This window comes from Carcharodon carcharias, chromosome 2 (genome assembly GCF_017639515.1).
Source record: "Carcharodon carcharias isolate sCarCar2 chromosome 2, sCarCar2.pri, whole genome shotgun sequence".
NCBI classification, from domain to species: domain Eukaryota; kingdom Metazoa; phylum Chordata; class Chondrichthyes; order Lamniformes; family Lamnidae; genus Carcharodon; species Carcharodon carcharias.
The window spans coordinates 148,561,841-148,580,422 of NC_054468.1; positions in this window are offsets into that span (position 1 = coordinate 148,561,841).

Consider the following 18,582-nt stretch of genomic DNA (forward strand, 5'->3'; position numbering starts at 1 on the left):
CTCAGGCCATCAGTGCTGAATCATGCAAACGGCAGAAGTGTAATGAAGCAGACACATTGATCTGAATTTTTTGGATGGCGGGGGCTTACCTCCCGTCATCCAAGAGTCGGCGGGATGACTCCAACTACCCCGCAGCCAATTTACGCTCCAGTGAGTGTTGATTGGCTGCAGGCAGGACTTCTACCCCTCACTCAGGACAAAGTCGTGCCATAGAGAGCTGCCAGCCAATTTGATTGGCTGATCGATCCCCAGCCCCTGCAGCAACACTGCTGAGGGAGCATAAAATTCAGGCCATTAATGTTTTAGCACACATTTTAAAAATATAGCTGGATGTTTAAAATTCACAAGCATACCACAATATAATCCCTAAAAGCGTTTGTGGATCCTTCATTGTTTTTTGCATTCTGACCAAGACAGTTTTACTCTTGATTTATCAAAGAGAAACAATCATTAATATAACAAAGAAAAATCATAATCAGTGTACTCTGACGGTGGCTTGTTTCAGCCCTTGTTCCAATAGCATTGAGGCAGATTTTCAATTTGCTACCTGAGCTTCAAACTGAAATTATAGATCAGCTGCCTATTGTAAAAACCAGACAATTTTCATTCCCATTGAAAGGAATAAAAGCAAAATGAAAAGTAAGATGCTAAATCAACACATCAAAGCAATAAAAATACTATTTTCCAGAATGGAGTTTTTTTTTACAAATTTTTATCAGCGAAAAGACTTTTGGATAAGTCAATCAAATTTTCTCAAAAATAAAGCTTCATTCTGAATAAACAGTTGAATAAATATTTTGAATTACAATTGGAACATTTCGGCTTCTATGCTATTTTTACTTTTAACTAGAAGCAGAAATGGAATTTTCTGAGGAATACATCAGTTTAGTCTAACATCAAGACCCAAACACTATGGCTGGTAAGCTTTTCCAACTTTATTTATCTCAATTTTATTTCTATTTCTCAACACAATTGTGCTGGTCCAGTTTACATCCCTGCTAGAAAAAAAATAACATTATTTAAATTATAGTTGGTTCTTCTGATGTTGCTGGGTTGAATTTCTGGATGGTGAGTTATACTTCTTTTGCACCAGTGGAACAAGATTTGTGCTTGTTGGTGGTCTGGGGGGTATGTACACAAGGATTTCCTGGGTTAGCTTATTTGTATATCTACTGGTGTAAGAAACACCATGGCCAGTGCCTCCGCAAGTTCCACTCTCATTTCCCTCAGTATTTTTGAATGTATCTCATCCAGTCCTATCAACTTTAAGTTTAGAGAGCCTTTCTAATATCAATTTTTAACTCTTGTAGTTTCTGAATTATCTCCTCTTTCCTGGGTGGCATCTTCTTTCTTGGTAAAGACAGATGCAAAATATTAACTTAATGCCTCAGCCATGCCCCTGCCTCCAGGTGTAAATCGGTCCCTAATCAGCCCTACTCCTCCTTTTACCACCTTTTTACTATGTATATGCCAGTAGAAGACTTTGAGATTCCCTTTTGTGTTAGCTGCCAGCCTCTTTTCATACTCTCTCTTTGCTTCTCTTATTTGTTTTCTTCACTTCCCCTCTGAACCTTTTATATTCAGCCTGATACTCAGTTGTTTTCTCCACCTGACATCTGTCATAAGAATATTTTTTCTTCTTCACCTTAATCTCTATCTCTTTTGTTATCCAGCGAGCTCTGGATTTGTTTGTCCTACCTTTCCCCTTCCTGGGATTATACCTTGATTGTGACCAAACTACCTGTTCTCTGAATGTAGACCATTGTCCAGGTACTATTTTTCCTGCCAACTTTTGATTCCAATTTATTCAGCTCAGATCCATTCTTATCCCATTGAAGTTGATTTAGTGTCACTGGCAGAGGGACAGAGTAGCCACTGTCACAGCAGGAGGGCCCTGAGAGGAGCCACTCCTCCTCCCTTGTGAGGTGCATTTTTATCTCCCTGCTGACCTGAGAAGGATGATGAGTTGGTGGAGATTTCATGTGCCTCGTCACCCTCTCGTCTTGCTACTTTTCCCTTAAGCTCATGGACACCCCTGGCATCCACTGACTGCCATGCTGGATCTGGCTCTCCAGGAGAATAGCCAATTACTTGATGGAAGAAACTGTTTGTGCAGATGAGAGGGAGATGACAGCACTCATGGCCTGAATGGACTATTCCACTGTCTGAACCAGGGCATGGGTACCATCTGGAAGCAATACCAGGTTTTCAATTATTTCACACTGGACTTTCAGCATCTGCTATCTCATGGACTACTCCAGAGGCCCATCATCAGCCTGAGACTCAACATAGACCTCACCTCCCATATTCGTCTGAGTGTCAGTGGCTTTGGCTGTCACAGCTTTTGACAGCTGATCAGGTGCATATGTGCTGTTTATACCAGGTTGTGAGCCTGAATCTATTCATGAAGGCATTTCCACTGAGGCGAAAGTATCTGCCCTGTGGAGGGTGTGGGGGAATGATGTGGTGCTGCACCCTCTGAGGTCCCCTCTTCCTCTCAGAGGTAAATGAGTGTCCCCTGGCAGCTCTCTGTTCCTGTAGTCGACCTAAGAGAGAGAACAAAGTGATCAGTGCTTCTTGCTGCTCCAGATAAAAGCCCAAGAATTTGCTGCATCCCACACCGATGTCGATATATTGGAGCGCACATGAACATCATCCCTTATGCTCACCTGAGGCTTCCTTTGAGGCAACTCAGTCTCCTGTGACTACACTTGGCCTCACTGTCTGAGATGGACTAGCTGCCATGATATCCTGCCAGCTCTAGCACCTCCTCCTCCACGGGCATGAGGATGGTGATGACTGGGACTCTGTCACAAGTGCTGATCCTCTCCCTGACATTTTGAGCCCTCTTCTCCTGAAGAAACGCAGGAGAACAGTGTTATTGGCTGCACAAGAACAGTGCCTAAGTGCCTTGCACACTTGCTGCTGCATCTCTGGTCAATGACATGCATGTGGCAATGGACCACTCTGAAGCCACCTTATGAGAGTTGGCAGTGCCAGGCTCGTGCGCTTGACAGATCTGCAGTCAAATCATTCCTTTCCAAGGAAGTGCTTCAGCCTCATCCCATTTCCACCAACATGTGGGCTGCCCCTCCCCAGTAACCACACATTGACACTTATCTAGTTGCTTTCCACTACCAAATATCTTGACCAAATAATTGTGAGGCCTACGTACTTTGACAACTCTTCCTGGTAACCACCTCAACCACTTAAATAATGTTCCTTCACCTAAACCTTCTGGTTCAACTTCAGACTTCTTTCTCTCACTCTCTTGGCTGTCTTTTTGCCTGGATTGCTTCTCTTCTACTGACTGTGCTAAATGTGGCTCCAGTGATTAAAACTTTATTCGAGGCTGTTTTCTAATAAACAATTCAGCTGGAATTCTGCCAGTGGTACCGTGAGGTGCATTATGATAAATAAACAAAAGATTTGCTAGTTTGTGATTCAAAGACAACTGATGTTTCTTCCAATTTGTACCTAGCATTTGTTTAACAAGAGTGCATTTTGCACTCAGCTGCTCTATTTGAAGCAGGGTGACATGGTGGAACTCAATTGTGTTTTATCCTATTTATTCTCATAAATTTCACAAACATTTCTGAATAAAACTGGGGTCTGTTGCTAGACACAATATCCTCTGGGAACCCATAAGCAGCAAATAAACTACACAAAATACCTGGAGTTTTTCTAGTTTTTGTTCAATTCATCAGGAACCCTCTCAGCACAATTCAAATGGCTATCTATTGCAGTGAATAGCTATTGCTCTTCAAATTCAGCAAAAACTATGTGCAGCTTCTTCCACACTCTAGTTTGCCATTTCCATGGCTGTAAAGGTACCAATGGAGGCTTCTTCTCTACTGTCTGACAATACTCTACACTGTTTCACTGTGTCTTCTATATCCTTATCTTACCCTGGCCACTTTGTCAAGTTCACCACTAAGAGTTTATCATGAAGATCACATAGCAACTATAATCTGTACCCTTCAGGAATTATAACTCTGGATCTTCACATAACACAGCCTTTATCAATGGATAACTCATTCTTACATGTAAAAAAATGGCCTGATTTCTAAATCCAATATCTGAGTTGGCCACCTATTTGCAACATAGTCATACACCCTTGTCAACACAGAATCCCTGCGACTTGTTCCACCGATACTATCTGCTGTGATTGGCAACTCATCTACATGTGAAAAGAAAAATACACCTTCTCTGTTGGCCTCTACCTCAGAAGATGACGATAATCTAGACATCGAATCGGCAGTGCAATGATCTTCCAATTGTCTATACTTAATGTTGTACTGATAAGCAGACAAAATCAACACCCATCTCTGCATTCTGGGTGCAGCTGAAGTGGGTACTGGAGACTTTGGATCCATTATAGGCGTCAGTGGCTTATGATCAGTTTTGATTGTGAAAATATGGCCATACAAGTATTTATGAAATCTTCTTACTCCAAATATCAAAGGCAAAGATTCATGTTCTATCAGAGCATAATTTCACTCACTGGCGTGAGGTCTCTTCTCACCATTAGGCAACACATTAGAGATCACAGCATCTACTTCATATGGAGAGGCATCACATGCTAGCTTAATCTTTTTGGACACATCTTAATGTACAAGTATTGTACCTTCCACCAATTTATTTTTAAACAACTGGAAAGTCTTGCCACAGTCCCTTGTCCAATTTCATAGAACGCCCTCCTCAAAAGTTCATTCAATGGATGCAATAAGGTTGGAATGAACTTACCATAGTTATTCACTAGGCCCAAAAAATATCTGAGCTTAGAGATAGTCAGAGGGTTTGGTGCATCTCTTATTGCTTGAACCTTACTCTTGGTAGGATGTAACCCCTCTTTATCGACCCCATGACACAAAACAGAGTTTGGAAATATATACTTCACTGTTGTGTGACCTCACCCAAACTTTTCCAATAATTGGATCACCTTTTTTCAGCCTGTCATCATGGGTCTGCCTGTTCGCAGCTGAAATAAGTATGTCATCCAAATAGCACACCATTCCCTGAATTCCTTGCAAAATTTGCTTTTTTACTCCTTGTAAAATTCTGGGGACTGAAGGAATGCGAAATGGCAGCCTATGAAACTGGAATAGACCCATGTGTGTATCAATATTCAAATATGACTTAGATTCATCATCAACTTGCAAACAGGTATTTGTCAGAACTAATTTTGAAAAAATTTGACCTCCTGACAAGGTTGTGAACAGATCCTCCACATCTGATATATAATCCCCATGCTACAATCTGACCCTGAAGCTGTCACTTCAGGGATAGCCCAATTACTTTGTTCTCAGTCTCAAGTCTTTTTAGTTCTTGTACTACTTTCTCCCTTAGAGCGTAGGCCACTGGATGAGGCCTGCAATAAACTGATCTTGTGTTCCTCTGCACCCCTACGTTGGCCCTATGTCTTTGAATTGGTTTGCCAGTTTCATTAAACACCTGAGGGTACTTAGTAAACATATTATCTTGTGTTGGGAATTTCACTTCTACATGAGAAAGCTCGTTCCAGTTTAACTTAAACACTGCTAAACAGTTTCTTCTGAACAAGGCTTGTTTTTCATCCTTCGTCACAATGATGGGCAATTTTGCACATTGCTCATTATATGTGACTGGAATCAACACGCTTCCCATTATGGGGATTTTCTCTTCTCCATAACTTCCTAATTCTATGTGTGATTTCTCAAGATGATACTGACTCAACTTTTGACGTATAGCGATTCAGGAATCATGTTAACTGATGCACCCATGTCAACTTTCATATTTACTGGACCTCCATCCAATGTTGGACACCGATGTCCGGTGAGTTTCTACTGGATATCCTTGTTCTTTGAATCATATGGGTCTCAACCAACCCCTCATTGACCTAGTGCTGTATGCAATAATTGCATTTCCTCCATTCAGCGTTTTCTCCATTTTCATTCTTCCAACATACCATAGAACTATAGAAATGTTACAGCACAGAAAGAGGCCATTCAGCCCATCATGTTTGTGCCTGCAGAACAGAAAAAAAACTAGCTGCCCATTTTAATCCCACCTTCCAGCACCTGGTCCATAGCTTTGTAGATTACAGCACTTTAGGGGCAGATCCAGGTGTCTTTTAAATGAGTTGTGGGTTTCTGCCTCCACCATTAGGCAGTGAATTCCAGACACCCGCCACCCTCTGGGTGAAGATGTTTTTCCTCATGTCCCCTCTAATCCTTCTCCCAATCATCTTAAATCTGTGTCCCCAGGTAACTGGCCTCTCTGCTAGGGGAAACAGGGCATCCCTGTCTACTCATCCATGCCCCTCAATCTTGTGCACTTCAAACAGCTCACCCCCAGCCTCCTCAGTTCCAAGGAAAACAATCCCAGCCAATCCAAACTTTTCTCATAACTGCAATTTTCAAGCTCTAGTAACATTCTTGTAAATCTCCTCTGTACTCTCTCCAGAGCAATTATATCCTTCCTGTAATGTGGCACCAGTACTGAACACAAAATCCTAGCTGTGGCCTAACCAGAGTTTTATACAGTTCCATCATTACATTTCTGCTTTTGTATTCTATACCTCATCCAATAAATAAAAGCATTCCATATGCTTAATTTACCACCTTATCTACCTGTCCTTCCACCTTCAGGGACTTGTGGACATGCACACCAGGGCCTCTCACTTCCTCTACCCCTCCCAAAAATTGAGTATTCCCTTGCTTTGTTTGCCCTCCCCAAATGCATTACCTCACACTTCTCTGGATTGAATTCCATTTGTCACTTTTCCACCCACTCAACCAAACCATTGATATCATTCTGGAGGCAACAGCCATCCTATTCACTATCAACTGCACAACCAATTTTGTGTCATCTGCAAATTTCCCAATCATGCCACCCAAATTTATGTCCAAATCATTAATATATACAACAAACAGCAAGGGACCCAACACTGAGCCCTGTGGAATGCCACTGGAAACCACTTTCCATTCGCAAAAACATCCATCAACCATTACCCTTTGTTTCTATCACTGAGCCAATCTTGAATCCAACTCACCACATTCCCTTGTATCCCATGGGCTTTTACTTTTCAGACCAGTCTGCCATGTGGGATCTTGTCAAATGCTTTACTAGAATCCATGTAGACCATATCCACTGTGCTTCCCTCATCAATCCTCCTTGATACTTCCTCAAAAAATTTGATTAAATTAGTAAGACACGACATTCCCCTAACAAAACCTTGCTGAATATCCCTGATTAATCCATTCCTTTCTAAGTGACAGTTTATCCTGTTTCTCAGAATTGATTCAAATAATTTGCCCACCATAGAAATCACACTGACCTGCCTATAATTATTTGGTCTATCACCCGCACCCTTTTAAATAATGGTACAACTTTTACAGACCTCCAATCCACTGGTACCTTGCCTGTATCTAGTGAGGATTGGAAAATGATTCTCAGAGCAACCGTCATTTCCTCCCTGGCTTCCTTCAACAGCCTGGGATACAATCTATCCTGACCTGGTAACTTATCCACCTTCAAGGATGTCAGTCCCTCCAGTACTTCCTCTCTCACTATGCTTATTGTATCTAATATTTCACACACCTTCTCTTTAACTGGAATATCAGAGAATCACAGAATCAAAGAACCACACAGTGTAGAAGAAGCTCTTCGGCCCATCAAGTCTGCACCGACATGTGAGAAACACCTGACCTACCTACCTTATTCCATTTACCAGCACTTGGCCCATAGCCTTGAATGTTACGACATGCTCATCCAGGTACTTTTTAAAGGATGTGAAGCAACCCACCTCCACCACCCTCCCAGGCAGCGCAATCCAGACCGTCACCACCCTCTGGGTAAAAACCTTTTCCCTCACATCCCCCCTAAACCTCCTGCCCCTCACCTTGACCTTGTGTCCCCTCATGACTGACCCTTCAACTAAGGGGAACAGCTGCTCCCTATCCAACCTGTCCATGCCCCTCATAATCTTATACACCTTGATCAGGTCGCCCCTCAGTCTTCTCTGCTGCAACGAAAACAACCCAAGTCTATCCAACCTCTCTTCATAATTTATATGTTTCATCCCAGGCAGTATCCTGGTGAATCTCATCTGCACCCCCTCCAGTGCAATCACATCCTTCCTATAATGTGGAGACCAGAACTACGCACAGTAGCCTCACCAAGGTTCTATACAACTCCAGCATAACCTTCCTACTTTTGTAATATATGCCTTGATTGATAAAGGCAAGTGTCCCATATGCCTATTTAACCACCCCACTAACATGCCCCTCTGCGTTCAGAGATCTATGGAGACACACGCCAAGGTCCCTTTGTTCCTCAGAATGTCCTTGTGTCATGCCGTTCATTGAATACTTCCTTGTCAAATTACTCCTACCAAAGTGTATCACCTCACACTTTTCAGGATTAAATTTCATCTGCCACTTATCTGCCCATTTGACCATCCCGTCTATATCTTCCTGTAGCCCAAGACACTCAACCTCACTGTTAACCACCCAGCCAATCTTTGTGTCATCCGCAAACTTACTAATCCTAGCCCCCTCACATAGTCATCTATGTACCTCAATTAGAACAAAGAACAAAGAAGAACAAAGAAAAGTACAGCAGAGGAACAGGCCCTTCGGCCCTTCAAACCTGCGCCGATCATATTACCCATCAACTAAAACAATTTGCACTTCCGGGGTTCGTATCCCTCTATCCCCATCCTATTCATGTATTTGTCAAGCTGCCTCTTAAACACCACCACCACCTCATCTGACAGCAAATTCCAGACACTCACTACCCTCTGCATAAAAAACTTGCCCCACACATCTCCTCTAAAGTTTTCTCCTCTGACCTTAAATCTATGTCCCCTCATAATTGACTCTTCCACCCCAGGAAAAAGCTTCTGAACTATCTACTCTGTCCATGCCACTCATAATGTTGTAAACTTCTATCAAGTAGCCCCTTAATCTCCATCGCTGTATTGAGAACAATCCGAGTTTCTCCAACCTCTCCTTATAGATAATAACCTCCAGACCAGGCAGCATCCTGGTAAACCTCCTCCGCACACTCTCCAACGCCTCCATATCCTTCTGGTAATGTGGCGACCAGAATTGCACGCAATATTCCAACTGTGGCCTAACCAAGGTTCTATACAGCTGCAGCAAGTCTTCCCAGCTTTTATACTCAATACCCCTGCCAATGAAGGCAAACATGCCATTTGCCTTCCTGACTACCTTATACACCTGCTTTGCCACTTTCAGTGACCTGTGGACCTGTACACCCAGATCCCTCTGCCTGTCAATGCACTTAAGGGTTCTGCCATTTACTGTTTACTTTTTACTTCACTCTTGTACTTTCTACACTCCTTTAGGCTTTTTAACAGTATTATGTTTTTTTGTGACTGAACTAAGCTTTCTTTTTCTGCTTTATCTTAACTTGTATGCTTCTAGATAACCAGGGGGCTCTAGATTTGGAAGTACCGCCCTTTTTCTTTGTGTGGACATGTATACACTGTGCCTGTAGAATCTCGCTTTTGAATGTCTCCCACTAGTCTGTAACTGATTTCCCTTCAAGTAGCTGTAACCAGTCCACTTTCACCAGATCATTCTCAGCTTCAAAAAATTTGTCTTTCCCCAATTAAGAACTCTTACTCCTGTTCTATCTTTATCCTTTTCCATAATTATGCTAAATTTAATGGTATTATAGTCAGTATCTCCAAAATGGTCACCCAATGTTACTTCATCCACTTGCCCAGCTTCACTTCCTAATGCTAAATCTGGAATTACACCCCCTCTCATTGGGGCTTGTTAACTGCTGGCTAAAAAATTCTCTTGAAAGCAGTTCAAGAATTTTGTGCCCCCGTGCCTCAGCAAAGTAACCCTCCTTCTTGCAGCTGTAGCACTCTGCCTTCACAAATGGACAATCCTGTGCCTAATATTGGTCTAAGTGCTGGTAACAGGACTTTATAGTACCTCTACTACTAACTGTTATTCGGACCTTCTGCTTACTTTGCTCTGTCACTGATAATCATATCCTTCCCACAATGATGAGTAAAAGCCAACACAAAATATACATCCAGTCTAAATTTATAAATTAAATCATGCCACAGTGCATAAAAAAATAAACTGATGCATTCCTTAGTGCCTTTTCTGTGAGCTTTCCGCATGGTCTTACAAGATTCTTCTCCAGTGGCTACAGCAAAGGTAATGAAAAGTTGCTGACCTTCTTTCAGAGGATAGCGGATGGCATTGGAGGGTGACTTCAAGCAGCTCTGGGCCGAAAGGGCCCAGCTTCAGAGTGCACCATTTTGACCCGGGCTGCAGCAGTCTGGGCTGGAAGGCTGATACGCATCAGAAAAAAAATTGGTCGGAATTGTTCCCTGGGCAGCACTCATTCACGGGATGTGGGCTTCAATGGCTGGGCCAGCATTTATTGCCTATTCCCAGTTGCCCTTGAGAAGGTGGTGGTGAGCTGCTTTCTTAAATCGCTGTAGTCCATCTGGTGTAGGTATACCTACAGCGCTGTTAGAAAGGGAGTTCCAGGATTTTGACTCAGTGACAGTGAAGGAACGGTGATATATTTCCAAGACTGGATGGTGAGTGCCTTGGAAGGGAACTTCCAGTTGGTGATGTTCCCATCTATCTGCTGCCCTTGTCCTTCTAGGTGGTAGTGGTGGGGGGTTTGGAAGGTGCTGTCGAAGGAGCCTTGGTCAATTCCTGCAGTGCATCTCGTAGATGGCACACACTGCTACTACTGTGCTTTGGTAGTGGAGGGTGTGAATGTTTGTGGCTGTAGTGCCAATCAAATGTGTTGCTTTGGCCTGGATGGTGTCAGGCTTCTTGAATGTTGTGGGAGCTGCACTCATCCAGGCAAGTGGGGAGTATTCCATCAAGTTCCTGACTTGTGCCTAGTAGACAGGCTTTGGGGAGGCAGGAGGTGAGTTACTCGTTGTATGATTTGAAGCCTCTGATCTGCTCCTGTAGCCACAGTATTTATATGACTAGTCCAGTTCAGTTTCTGGTCAATGGCAACCCCCCAGGATGCTAATAGTGGGGGATTCAGTGATGGTAATGCCATTGAAAATCAAGGGGTGATGGTTAGATTCTCTCTTGTTGGAGATGGTCATTGCCTGGCATTGTGTGGTACAAATGTTACTTGCCACTTGTCAGCCCAAGCCTGGATATTGTCCAGGCCTTGCTGCATTTGGACATGGACTGCTTCAGTATCTGAGGAGTCACGAATGGTGCTGAATATTGTGCAATCATCAGCAAACATCCCCACTTCTGACCTTATGATGGAAGGAAGTTCATTGATGAAGTAGCTGAAGATAGTTGGGCTGAGGACACTACCTTGAGGAACTCCTAAAGTGATGTCCTGGAGCTGAGATGACTGATCTCCAACAACCACAACTATATTCCTTTGCGCTAGGTATGACTCCAACCAGTGGAGAGTTTTCCCCCTGATTCCCATTGACTCCAGTTTTGCTAGGGCTCTTTGATGCCACACTCTGTCAAATACGGCCTTGATGTGAAGGGTAGTCATTCTCATCTCACCTCGGGAATTCAGCTCTTTTGTCCATGTTTGAACCAAGGCTGTAATGAGGTCAGGAACTGAGTGGCCCTGGCGGAACCCAAACTGGGCATCAGTGAGCAAGTTATTGCTAAACAAGTGCCACTTGATAGCACTGTTGACAACCCATTCCATTACTTTACTAATGACCGAAAGTAGACTGATGTGGTGGTAATTGGCCAGGTTGAATTTGTCCTGCTTTTTGTGTACAGGACATACCTGGGCAATTTTCCACATTGCTGGGTAGATGCCAGTGTTGTAACTGTGCTGGAACAGCTTGGGTAGGGGCATGGCAAGTTCTGGAGAACAAGTCTTCAGTACTATTGCTGGAATGTTGTCAGGGCCCATAGCCTTTGCAGTATGCAGTGCCTTCAGCTGTTTCTTGATGTCACGTGGAATGAATCGAATTGGCTGAAGACTGGCATCTGTGATGCTGGGGACCTCGGGAGGAGGCCAAGATGGATCATCCACTTGGCACTTCTGGCTGAAGATTGTTGTGAAAGCTTCAACCTTATCTTTTGCACTGATGTGCTGGGCTCCTCCATCATTGTGGTTGGGATATTTGTGGAGCCTCCTCCTCCACTGAGTTGTTTAATTGTCCACCACCATTCACGACTGGAAGTGGCAGCACTGCAGAGCTTAGATCTGATCCTTTGGTTGTGGGATCACTTAATTATGTTTATCACTTGCTGCTTATGCTGTTTGGCACGCAAGTAGTCCTGTTTTTTTTATAGCTTCACCTCATTTTTAGGAATGCCTGGTGCTGATCCTGGCATGTCCTCCTGCACTCTCCATTAAACCAGAATTGATCCCCTGGCTTGATGGTAATGGTAGAGTGGGGAATGTGCTGGGCCATGAGGTTACAGATTGTGTTCAAGTACAGTTCTGCTGCTGCTGATGGCCCACAGCGCCTCATGGATGCCCAGTCTTGAGTTGCTAGATCTGTTCGAAATCTTTCCCATTTAGCATGTTGGTAGTTCCACACAACACGATGGAGGGTATCCTCAATATGAAGGCGGGATTTCATCTCCCAAATGACTGTGCGGTGATCACTCCTGCCGCAGACTCAGTCTAGCAGCTATGTCATTTAGGACTCGGCCAGCTTGGTCAGTAGTGGTGCTACCGAACCATTCTTGGTGATGGACATTGAAGTCCCCCACCCAGAGTACATTCTGCACCCTTGCCACCGTCAGTGCTTCCTCCAATTGATGTTCAGCATGGTGGAACACTGATTCATCAACTGAGGGAGGGGTGTACGTGGTAATCAGCAGGAGGTTTTCTTGCCCATGTTTGACCTCATGCTCTACAACTGAGTTGTTTGATTCTGCAATCTAACTGCTATGTTGTAGGGTAGGTTGCTGGAATGCTGTAATGTCCTGGAGGGTCCTTTGAACAGTGGTTGCCAGAGCCAAGATGGGCCTTGCATGACAGCAGCCTGAGCTTCCACTGGCTGGATGCTGCATGGAAGCTGGTGGGTTCCACAGGAGGACTGATGGAGCTGCTCACTTGTTCCATGCTGAAAAGGATGAGTTTCAAACTCTGGGCAAAGCTCTAAGCCAAATCAGCGTCAGACTCCTCCATGCTCCCTGACATTAAAGATATCCTTTCTGGCAGGCTTCTTAGTGCACCAAAAATTGAGTGAATGATCATGATATATGTTTTAACCCCTTTGGGGCCCCTGCTGATGTGTGCAACCAATGAACAGCGCAGGGAGCGCAGACTGCAGGCACGAATCACTATAATGAACAGGCAACAGGAAATACCTTGGCGCCTGTCCTGCACTCAGTTAATGGAGCATCATGATCCTCTTGTCTGTTTTTAAGAGTTAGCCAATTTAACCTGCTAATTCAAATAGCTTCCACCAGCATTGGGGGATAACAATATGTCTTCACAAAACTAGTGCTCATTGATGTGCCATTGCCCCACTTTCAGGCAACTAGTTCCTACCCATCCACAGCCAAATTCAGAAAGAACAGAAGATTCAGAAATGAGATCTGGGTGGGATGGGGGTGGGGCAGGGGGGTGGGGGTGGGGCGGGGGAGTGGGTGCTACTGCTGTTAGTGTGGGTTTAAACTAATTTGGCAGCGGATGGGATTTGGAGTGGAGGTATAGCAGGGGGTGAAGCACAGACAAGTATTGAAGAAAAACCAAGTCAGCCTGGAAGGCAGAGTGTATATAGTCAAGTTAAGGCTTGATAGCATTTAGTTAAATGCAAAGAGTTTTGCGAGTAAGGCAGATGAGTTGAGGGTGTTGATTAACACATGGGGATATGATATCATTGCTTTCACGGAGACATGGTTGAGGGAGGAGCAGTAGTGGCAGCTCAGTATAGAAGCTTCAGGGGGTAGGGGTGTAAAAGAGGAGGTGGGATTACAATATTGATCAAGGAGTCAATTACTGCAATAAGGAAGGTTGATATCTTAGAACGTTCCTCAAATGACGCCATATGGGTAGAACTTAGAAACAAAAACGGGGCAATTACATTGCTGGGAGTGTACTATTAACCCCCAAACAGTCAAGGAGAGATAGAAGGGCAGATATTTAGGCAAGTCTCAGAGATGTATAAAAATAATAGGGTAATAATAGTAGGGGATTTCAACTGCCCCAGTATTAACTGGGATAGACAAAGTGTAAAAGGCTTTGAGGGGGTATAATTCTTAAAATGTATCCAGGACAGCTTTTTAAGCCAGCACGTATAACGTCCTACAAGAGAGGGGGGTGTTGGACCTAATTTTAGGGAACAAAGCTGGGCAAGTGGTAGAAGTGTCAGTGGGGGAGCATTTTGGCGATAGTGACAATAACTCGGTAAGATTTAAGGTAATTATGGAAAAGGACAAAGATGGATCAGAAATTAAGGTTCTGAATTGGGGGAAGGCTGATTTTAATATGATAAGACAGTATCTGACCAAAGTGGACCGAAAGCAGTTACTTATAAGATAATCTACAGTGGAGCAATGGGAGTCATTCAAAAAGGAAATAAAGTTCAGGGTTCAGGGAAATAAAGTTACCATAAAGGTGAAGGGTGGGAGCAAGAAGTCCAGAGATCCCTGGGTGTTGAGGAATGTACAGGATTGGATTAGGAAAAAATGGTAGATACCAAGGGCTCAAAACAACGGAAACCCTAGAGGAGTACAGAAAGTGCAGGGGGTTACTTGAAAAGAAATTAGGAGAGTGAAGAGGGGGCATGAAAAACACTGGCAGGTAAAACAAAGGAAAATCCAAAGGCATTTTATAAGTATATTAGAGGCAAGAGGATAACCAGGGAACGAGTAGGGCCCATTTGGGACTGAAGTAGCAACCTGCGTGAGGAGTCGGGAGACATAGGTGAGGTTTTAAATGAGTACTTTGCATCTGTTGTCACTATAGAGAAAGACGATGTAGGTATAGAAATCGGGGATGGGGACCTTCATATACTTGAACAAATTAGCATTGATAAGGAGGAGGTATTAGCAATATTAGTGGGCTTAAAAGTGGATAAATCCCCAGACACAGATGAGATGTATCCCAGGCTGCTGTGGTAGGCATGAGAGGATATTGTAGGGGCCCTGATATTAATTTTAAAATCCTCTCTGGCTACAGAAGAGGTGCCAGAAGGCTGGAGGACAGCTTATGTGGTACCAGTATTCAAGAAGAGTGGTAGGGAACGGTAGGCCAGTGAGTTTAACATTAGTGGTAGGAAAACTTTTGGAAAAAAATCTGAGGGATAGAATTAATCTTCATTTGGCAAGGCAAGAATTAATCAAGGATAGTGAGCATGGCTTTGTCAGGGAGAGATCATGTTTAACAAATTAGATTGAATTTTTCAAGGAGATGTCTAGGTGTGTAGATGTGGGTGGTGCCGTTGATGTAGTCTACATGGACTTCAGTAAGGCTTATGACAAGGTCTTGCATGGGAGATTGGTCAAGAAGGTAAGAGCCCATGGGATCCAAGACAATTTGGCAAACAGGATCCAAAATTGGCTAAGTGGCAGGAGGCAAAGAGTGATAGTCGAAGGTTATTTTTGTGACTGGAAGCCTGTGTCCAGTGCCATATCACAGGGTTCAGTGCTGGATCCCTTGCTGTTTGTAGTCTATATCTAGGCATGAACGTAAGATGTATGATCAGTAAGTTCACAGGTGACATCGAAAATTAGTGGTGTGGTAAATAGCGAGGAGGATAGCCTTAGACTACAGGACGATATAGACAGGCTGGTCAGATGGAAAGAACAGTGGCGCATGGAATTTAATCCTGAGAAATGTGAGGTGATGCATTTTAGGAGGACTAACACGGCAAGGGAATACACAATGAATGGTAGGACTCTAGGAAGTACAGAGGATCATTGGGACCTTGGTGTGCATGTCCACAGATCCTTGAAGGCAGCAGCACAGGTAGATAAGGTGGTTAAGAAGGCATTTTTAAAAATTCATTTACGAGATGTGGGCTTTGCTGGCTGGGCTAGCACTTATTGCTCATCCCCAGTTGCCCTTGAGAAGGTGGTAGTGAGCTGCCTTCTTGAACCGCTGCAGTCCATGTGGTATAGGTACACCCACAGTGCTGTTAGGGAGGGAGTTCCAGGATTTTGACCCAGCAACAGTGTAGGAACGGCGATATATTTTCAAGTCAGGATGATAAGTGACTTGGAGGGGAACTTCCAGGTGGTGGTGTTCCCATCTATCTGCTGCCCTGGTCCTTCTAGATGGTAGTGGTTGTGGGTTTGGAAGGTGCTGTTGAAGTAGCCTTGGTGAATTCCTGCAGTGCATCTTGTAGATGGTGCACACTGCTGCGACCAGTCGTTGGTGGCGGAGGGAGTGAATGTTTGGGGATGTGGTGCCAATCAAATGGGCTGCTTTGTCCTAGACAGTGTCAAGCTTCTTGAGTGTGTGGGAGCTGCACTCATCCAGACAAGTGGAGAGTATTCCATCACACTCCTGGCTTGTGCTTTGTAGACGGTGGGACAGGCTTTTGAGGAGTCAGGATGCAAATTACTCGTCGCCTCTGACCTGCTCTTGTAACCATAGTATTTATATGGCTAGTCCAGTTCAGTTTCTGGTCAATGTGATACTTGCCTGTATTAGTTGAGGCATCGAATATAAGAGCAGGGAAGTTATGATGGAACTATATAAAGCATTAGTTAGGCCACATCTGGAGTACTGTGTGCAGTTCTGGTCACCACATTATAGGAAGGATGTGATTGCACTGGAGAGGGCGCAGAGGAGATTCACCAGGGTGATGCCTGCTCTGGAGCATTTCACCTATGAAGAGAGACCAAATAGGCTGGGGTTATTTTCCTTAGAACAGAGAAGGCTGAGGGGAAACCTTACTGAGATATACAAAATTATGAGGGACATAGATCGCGTAGATAGGAAGAAACTTAGTGGTGGGGTCAATAAGCAGGGGGCATAGATTTAATGTAAGGGGCAGGAGGTTTCAAGAAAAAATGTTTCACCCAGAGGGTGTGGGGTATCTGGAACTCACTGCCTGAAAGGGTGGTAGAGGTAGGGTGTAAGTTTAAGATGAACACTTGAAATGCCATAGCATACAAGGCTACAGGCCAGGTGCTGGAAATTGAGATTAGAGTAACTCACCTCCTGACTCCCCAAAGCCTGTCCACCATCTACAAGACACAAGTCAGGAATGTGATGGAATACTCCCCATTTACCTGGATGAGTGCAGCTCCCACAACACTAAAGAAGCTGGACACCATCCAGGACAAAGCAGTCCGCTTGATTAGCACCACACCCACAAACAATCACTCCCTCCACCACCGACGCACAGCAGCAGGTGTGTACCATCTACAAAGTGCACTGCAGGAATTCACCAAGGATCCTTCAACAGCACCTTCCAAACCCATGATCACTACCATCTAGAAGGACAAGGGCAGCAGATAGATGGGAACAACAATGCCTGGAAGTTCCCCTCTAAGCCACTCAACAGCCTGACTTGGAAATATATCGCCGTTCCTTCACTGTTGCTGGGTCAAAATCCTGGAACTCCCTTCCCAACTACATCAACTGCATTACCCTCATCTACACACCTAGACATCTCCTTGAAAAATTCAGTCAAATTTCTTAGATATGAGCTCCCCCTGACAAAGCCATGCTGACTATCCTTAACTAATCCTTGCCTCTCCAAGTGGAGATTAATTCTGTCCCTCAGAATTCTTTCTGAAAGTTTCCCCAACACTAATGTTAAACTCACTGTTTAATCCCTACCACACGATGGGCCAATGGGCCACTTTCTGTGCTGTAAAACTCTATGATTCTATGACTGCAACACAGAGAGCGAGAGCACAGTAAGATCAGTGAGCATTATGGAGTGATGGCTCCAACATTGAGAATCACCTTAGGACCTGCTCCTGGCTTAAGCGGACGTAACAGAAGTGCTTTTGAAAAACCCATAGTGGATCAGGCCTTCTTTGCAGAGCCCTCTTCCTCCTTCTCCTCCCTCCAGACTCTGTGGCCTCTCTCCACTAACTGGTCATTTTACAGACCGAAAGACACTGCAATCATAGCCCACATACTTGCTGCAGAATTGGGTTACTAGATTCTCTAACTCCCCTGTACATATGCAACAGCTCATAACAAAACCTCTAGAAACAAGTCACAGCACTTCTACTAACCTCACAATACTAGAAGAAAGTTAAAAGCAACTCACTTGTAAGTTGAATGCCTGGCACTTTAAATAATAAGGTTGAGGTGGAGAGACTGTGAGAGCCCTCATGCCGCCATTCAGCTGAGGGTAATTAGAATAGGCATTCGGTGTTGATTCACAGACGAAGGCCGGGATTTTCCAACCCCATCGTGGTGGGACCTGCCATGGGAGATTCGGCAATGCAGCCAAAAGTCCACTAACTTTCAGTGGGACCAGAAAATCCTGCCCAGTGAAAACTGCACCGAATCAGCCAAAGTAGCTGAAATGATAGGACCTTTCCTGACGCTTCCGTTAGACGCACAGCATGTTTGCCTAGAGTCTTTCCTACACTGCGGTCACACCAAAACTGACTGGAGACACTGGCACAAGGCATTTTGTCCTTCAGGGCTTCCGGAGCACTG